The following is a 7,066-nucleotide window of genomic DNA, read 5'->3' as shown; positions in this document are numbered from 1 at the left end:
TGTAGAGGGTCAATAGAAGTGGTCCTGGAGCTCTTGCCTTGCACACAGCTGACCCTGAGTTCAATCCACTGTATGGTAATGGCTTTGGTCCCCAAATTAAGCAACAACAGTGGTAGGGTCACTTAAACGACTATCCCCACCCACCACCCACCCTCCTCCATTTTTTTCTCTCTTTTTAAATCCTTCCTTTCTCTTTCCTGCTCCTGGCAGCTATCCCTGGGAGCCCAGAATCACATGCTCTGGCTTAAACTAGGAGATTTCTTTCTGCACTTTTGCTAGTTATTACTTATCATTTTATTCATGTCCATTTATCATTTTATTCATGTCCATTTCGTCGCAAATTTAGTGCTGGAACTGAAACATGTTTCTAAAATGTGTTTAGATTTGCAATTTCCTTCTTATTTTTGAAGAAAGCTCTGCTCCACCCTCTCTCCTCCCACCAGTTCAGGAAAAATAACAGGAAGGGGTGCTGGTGGAGCCAAAGAGAAAGAGTGGGGGCGGGAGGAGGCGGATACAGGTTGCTGTTGGGGACGGAGTAGCACTGTCCTCCAGTTGTTCAATGATTTGCTCAAGCCGGCACCAGTGATGTCTCCATTGTGAGACTTGTTACTGTTTTAGGCATATTGAATTTGCCACGGGGACTTGCCAGGCTCTGCCGTGTGGGAGGGATACTCTCTGTAGCTTGACAGGCTCTCAGAGAGGGACGGAGGAATCGAACCTGGGTGGGCTGCATGCGAGGCAAACGCCCTACCTGCTGTGCTAGGGGGACTAAGTAGGCAGCAAAAATTAGGAAAGGGGCCCGGATGTGGCTCAAGTAGAGCAGATAGTTCCATTAATTTAGAGGTGAGGAGGATGGCAGGAAGGACTCCTGAGCAGTGATAAGGATTCCTCAGGGACCCTCCCCAGATCCTAGCAGTTCCTCAGGGAACCAGGTGGTGCTGTGAAAGGCATTTAGGGTCTCTGCATACTCCATCCATTTGATATCTATACAATTTCCCTCACCCTAAATGATTTTTTTCTTGGGGTATGGGGGCACACTCAACAATGCTCAGGCTTACAAATCTTCACTCAGGGATCACTCATGGAGGTGCTCAGGGACCATATGGGGTGCCAGGGATCAAACCTGGGTTGACCACATGCAAGGCATGTGACCTACCTATTGTACTATTGTTCCAGCCCCCATACAAATTTGTTTAATGAGGGAAAGGTACTTTAGACTATTACTAATGGTAAAGGTTACCATTTATAAGAAAAATCACACCTGTTCAGTTACACTGTCACAGTGCTTATAAACCCTAGTAGAAAGAATCCACATCTGTTTTATACATGAGAATCACGCAGCATGAACAAAATAGACTGGGGTTTTAGGTCAGGATAGTTTTACTCATTCTAATTCCTGTTAATAATTCCCCTGTTTCTCTTCCTTTGGGGCCCTTTACCCAAGGTGTTCTTGTTTATACCCCCCCTTTTTTTTTTACTGTTTGCCTGAGGGAGAAGGAAGAAGGTGGGAGGAGAATGAGAGGAAATTAAGATGTACATGATCTCATTTAATTCTCACACTGAAGTTTGGGGATAGACATAATTATTTCATGTATCAGATTTTTTTAAAAAAAAAATACAGAGGCTTATTTAGAAACCAAATAACTTCCCTAGACAATGGCTCTTGGCTTCCAAATGGTATTTCCTGCTCGAAACTACTAGCCCCCACCCTTTTCCTGGAAACAGTTTGAAATTCCTGCCCACCTAACTCCTTTGGGTGAGGTGACCTGGTGATTCACATGCCAGAGTGTTTGTAGAATTCTCCTTCCAGGGAGAAAAGTTTACAAGGAACTTGAAGATGACTTGGAAGGATGGACAAAGTCTTAGATATTTACTGACCTAGGATGCTAAAGTTCTTTCTTTGTGGCTAGAGAGTATACTTTGTATTATTTCAGTCTTTCAGATTTACTGGGCTATTATTTGCTCTACTCCAAAATAGTCTATCCTATTTTGAGTTATTGTTTACCACTCTTGTGTTATTTATGTTTGATTTGCTTTTTAATTCATGATGGCAATTGTAGACAGCATATAGTTTAAAGCTTTTTTGGTTTGTTTTGGGGTCACTCCCAGTGGTGCTCAAAGCTTACTCTTGGCCCCGTACTCAAGGATCACTCCTGGAAGTGCTTGGGGGCCCATACGGGATGCTAGGATTAGAACCTGAATTATACATGTGCAAGGCAAGCACCCTACCTGGTGGTACTCAGGGCTTATTCCTGGTTCTACAGTTAGGAATCACTCCTGGCAGTGCTAGGGGTACCATATGGGGTGCCCAGGATCAAACTCAGGTCTGCTGTATGCAAGGCAAATGCCCTACCCACTATACTATCTCTCTGGTCCCCCTTAAAGCACTATTTTATGCATCCTGTCAAGCTTTGCCTTTTCCCTGGCATGATTCATCCATTTGCATTAAATTACTGATAAGGCAGGTGTTGTATCTTCCATGTGCTATTTTAAATCTTATGTCTTTTTGATCTTCCTTTTATCTGTTACTATGTTCTTTTTGCGTTCAATATTTCCTAGCGTGCCATTTTTATTCCTTTGTTCTTCCAATATTCTTTCCAATATTCTTCCCTCCTCTCCTTTTGGAAAGTACGTTATGTTATTGCATGCGAACTTTTTCATGAAGTCCCAAGAAATATCAAACAAGCCTGTTTGCAGAAATGAAGAGCCTTTATTAACCCGCAGGGGCTTCCAAGTCTGGAGGTTCTCAGTGCAACAAACAGCCCCGAACCTAAGTTCAGGCAAAGTTTTTGTACATTCTTATCACACCCTGCATGGCAACATCAATCGACTTTCTTGTAAACAAGCATGCGGAGTGCAGAAGCCAGATACTCGCCGTTAGCCTTGAATGGTTAACAAAAAAAGTTCTTCTTGGCAGCTGAACAGAGCAGTGTGTGAGAGCTACTCAGTCTGAACTCAGATTATTCTCAGGGCCTCTTGCCCCTGCATCCTTGGCGTGTCTCATCCTGCTTCCCCTTTATCTTTAAGCAACCACCTGCTTTTCTGCAAACTTTGGGTCACCTCATCATGATAACATGCTTGTTGGAACATAAGTATGTCTAGCATGTCACTTACTCTTAATTTTGTCACAGCCTGCAGTCAGAGTTCCTCGTATTCCTGATGCATTGGCTCTTTTCTGCCCCTCTTTTAAAATGTTCTCCCGCTCTCCCTTCCCTTCTTCATTGCTACTGTGGTCCTCACACACATGCTTGTGGTGCCTGTGGGGCTTGCATATCTGGGAATGGTACTTGCCTGCACTGCCACAGAGCTCTCGGAGGTTCACGTTCCCTTTCCCGTGGTCCTTGTGTATGTGCTGCCCAGGGAGTGGTCCCTGAGTACCACTTGGGTATGGCCAAAATAATAATAATAATAATAATAATAAAGTGGGTTTTTTTGTTGTTGTTATTGTTTTCTTTGTTTTTTTGTGTGTGTTTTTTTTTTTTTTTTGGCTTTTTGGGTCACACTCGGGGATGCACAGGGGTTATTCCTGGCTCTGCACTCAGGAATTACCCCTGGCAGTGCTCAGGGGACCATATGGGATCCTGAGAATCGAACCCAGGTCGACCGCGTGCAAGGCAACCGACGCCCTATCCGCTGTCCTATCGCTCCAGCCCCGTATTTTTTTATTTTTATGTTTTGAGGGATTGAATCACAACCAGCCTTAGGGTTCTCTCCTGCATCTGTTCTCCTAGAGGAACACAAGGTACTGTAGGTGGCACTGGGGATCAAACTGGGGGTCTCCAGGTGTAATTCAAGTGACGTACCTCCTATATTAGGTCTCCGGTCCTTGTCTCTGCCTTTTATTTATTTATTTATTAATTAATTAATTTATTTATTTTCAGAGTCTGGCAAACTTCCCGTGTCGTACTCAATATGCCAAATACCAGTAACAATGATGGGTCTCATTCATACCTCAGGGGGAGAGGTGAGAGGTGGGGTACCCTGGGGTTTTTGGTGGTGGAAAATGTGCACTGTGAAGGGATAGGTGTTTGATCATTGTATGACTGAGACTTAAACCTGAAAGCTTTCTAACTGTTCTTCACTGAGTCACTGAGTCACTGACCTCCCATTGTTCATCAATTTGCTCGAGCGGGCCCAGTAACGTCTCCATTGGAGACTTTGTTGTTACTGTGTTTGGCATATTGAATACATCACGGGTAGCTTGCCAGGTTCTGCCGTGCGGGCGAGATACTCTCGGTAGCTTGCCGGGCTCTCCAAGAGGGGCGGAGGAATCGAACTCGGGTCGGCCATGTTGGCTGTGTGTAAGGCAAACGCCCTACCGCTGTGCTATCACTCCAGCCCTAACTGTTCTTATGGTGATTCAATTTAAAAAATAAATAAAAAAGAAGAAATTAAAGTAAAATTATATATATATATATATATTAGAGGTGATAATACCACAGGCAACAAGTGCAACCTTAGAGAACATGTGTCAGCACCATAGTGACACCCAGCAAACACCATGCCTAGAGTCTGCCTACTTGAACAGAGAGTGTGATCCCCAGCGAGCAGGAGTGCGAGCGCAGCAAGTGAAGGAGTACTGGGTGAGCATGCCACCACCTCGACTTGATGTTGAAATCCCGGGGAGCAGCACAGCTGAATGGTGTGAGGGTCCCAGTCCGACGAGTGTGTGAGCCTCGCCATGACAACAACACCACAAGGAAGGGAGGGGGACTGACATCATCTGTAATACAATACAGGAATTCCATGCATGAAATTCTCTACACACAGAAATGACATAGAAGAGAAAGAAATCAAGAACACAATCCGGCCGGAGCAATAGAACCGCAGGTAGGACGTTTGCCTTGCATGCGGCCAACCTGAGTTCTAATCCCCGGAATCCCATGTGGTCCCCCAAGCACCGCCAGGAGTAATTCCTGAGTGGAGAGTCAAGAGTAACCCCTGAGCTCTGAGCATAGCTGAGTGTGATCCAAAAAGAAGAAAAAAAAAAGAACATTTTTTACAATTTACAATTGCTTCAGGAAGAAAAAAGTACTGAGGAAGAAACCTAACAAAGGGTGTATAATAAAAAATATAAGACAATATTAAGAGAAAGAAAAGAATATGTGCAAAAAAAGAAAGTTATTTCATACTCCTGCATCAAGAGAATTATCCTTGTAAAAATGACAATTTCTGGGACTGAAGCTGTTGCTCCAGTGAGTAGAGTGTTTGCCTTGCACAAAGTCAACCCAGGTTTGGTCCCTGGCACCCCATATGGTCCCTCAAGCCCACCAGCAGTGATCCCTGAGTGCAAAGTCATTAGTTATCCTTGAGCACAGGACCAAGAGAAACCTCTGAGCACTGCCAGGTGTGGCCCCAAAACAAAACGAAAATGTCTATTGCTGGACAGGAGAGATGACTCCAATGGGTTGAGCACATGCTTCACATCTAAGAGGTCCTGGTTTGATCCCTGGCTCCATGTTTCCACAAGCACTGCCTGAGCAACCCATGAACACAGAGCTAGGAGTAAGCCCTGAGCAGCACTGGGCATGGCCCCCCAAACAACAAAATGGCCACCCTTCCTAAGCAATCTACAAATTTTTGGATAAGAAATTATGGTACATATACACAATGGAATACTACACAGCTATTAGGGAAAAAAATGAGGTCATGAAATTTGCCTATAACTGGATAGAATTGGAGTATATTATGTTCAGTGAAATGAGTCAGAAGGAGAGGGACAGATGTTCAGTGAAATGAGTCAGAAGGAGAGGGACAGATATAGAATGACTGCATTTATTTGTCGGCTATTGAAAAAAAAGTATGACACTAATATCCAAGGCCAGGGAAAATGGGCCAAGTGGACTGGTCAATGGTGGGTCAACGTTGTGGGAGATGGAAGGTAGTTAAGACAGAGGAGGATTCATTAGGACACTATTAGTTGGAAATGATCACTCTGGACAAGGACTGAGTGTTGAAAGCAGGCAAAGGAGATAGATATGATAACCTTTCAGTATCTGTATCGCAAACCATAATGCCTAAAATGAGACAGAGAGAAAGAGAGAGAGAGAGAAAGAGAGAAAAAGAGATGCCTTCCATAGAGTCAGGCTGGGGTGGGGGATGGTTTGCGGGGGTGGGAGAGAAACTGGAGACACGTGCTGGGAAATTACACTGGGGAGGGATGGGTGTTGGAACATTGTATGACTGAAATGCAATCATGAACAATTTTGTAATTCTTTATCTCACAGTGATTCAGTAAAAAAAATTCAAATGCCAAAAAAAATGTCTAATATCATTCTTCAAGGAAAAAGAACAAATATTTCTGAAAGGTTCATGGAACAAAAAAAATCTCAAATAGCTTAATATATTCTAAGCAAAAGGAGAACTGTGTGGGGGTTAGCTAGAGAGGTAGAGCTTGTTTTAAGTGGCTGCAAGGTCCTGCGTTCAAGCCCCAACAGTTAATTCCTGGCACTCAGTGCCACAGCTCTAGGAGGTGTGACATGACAGCCCCACCATCAGGTATGTCCCTAGTGGCCTTCACCCAGCCTGGGTGGCTCTCAAGTCCCACCAGCCCAAACTTCTGGCTGCAACAGCTGAAGGACACTCCAGTTCTTCCTGTCACACCCAGGCCAGTCTCTCCACCCCTGAGGGTGACCTGAGGTGACCACCATCCAGAGCAGGCCTTAGGGGGGCCCCTCACTCAGCTACTGTGTTGACCTCCATGGGCAAAGCTTCTGAAGGCCTTTTCTTTTTTCAAGATGTGTAAAAATGAAGGCCAACTCACAGAAGCTGAGTCAAAACTCCCAGCACATTCATGGCCTTGGCATCAGGATTTCCCATGAGTTGCTCCAGGGCCTGGATTATCTCCTAAAGAACCAATTTTAACTCAAGTCCCCTTAAGAAAGAAGAGCTCAAATACCCTTAATTAGTTCAAATACCCTTGATCAGTTTCAAATCAAAATAGGGGGAGCACAATAAAATGCTGATAGATCAGGACTATTTAGAAAGATTCATTCCATGGGGATCTAAAGGGCCGGTGACCACCAATCTTGGATAACACACACGGACTGGGGCACCTCAGTGGCCA

This window comes from Sorex fumeus, unplaced genomic scaffold (assembly GCF_029834395.1).
Source record: "Sorex fumeus unplaced genomic scaffold, SorFum_2.1 ptg000063l, whole genome shotgun sequence".
Lineage (NCBI taxonomy): Eukaryota > Metazoa > Chordata > Mammalia > Eulipotyphla > Soricidae > Sorex > Sorex fumeus.
This window is presented reverse-complemented; position numbering follows the sequence as displayed.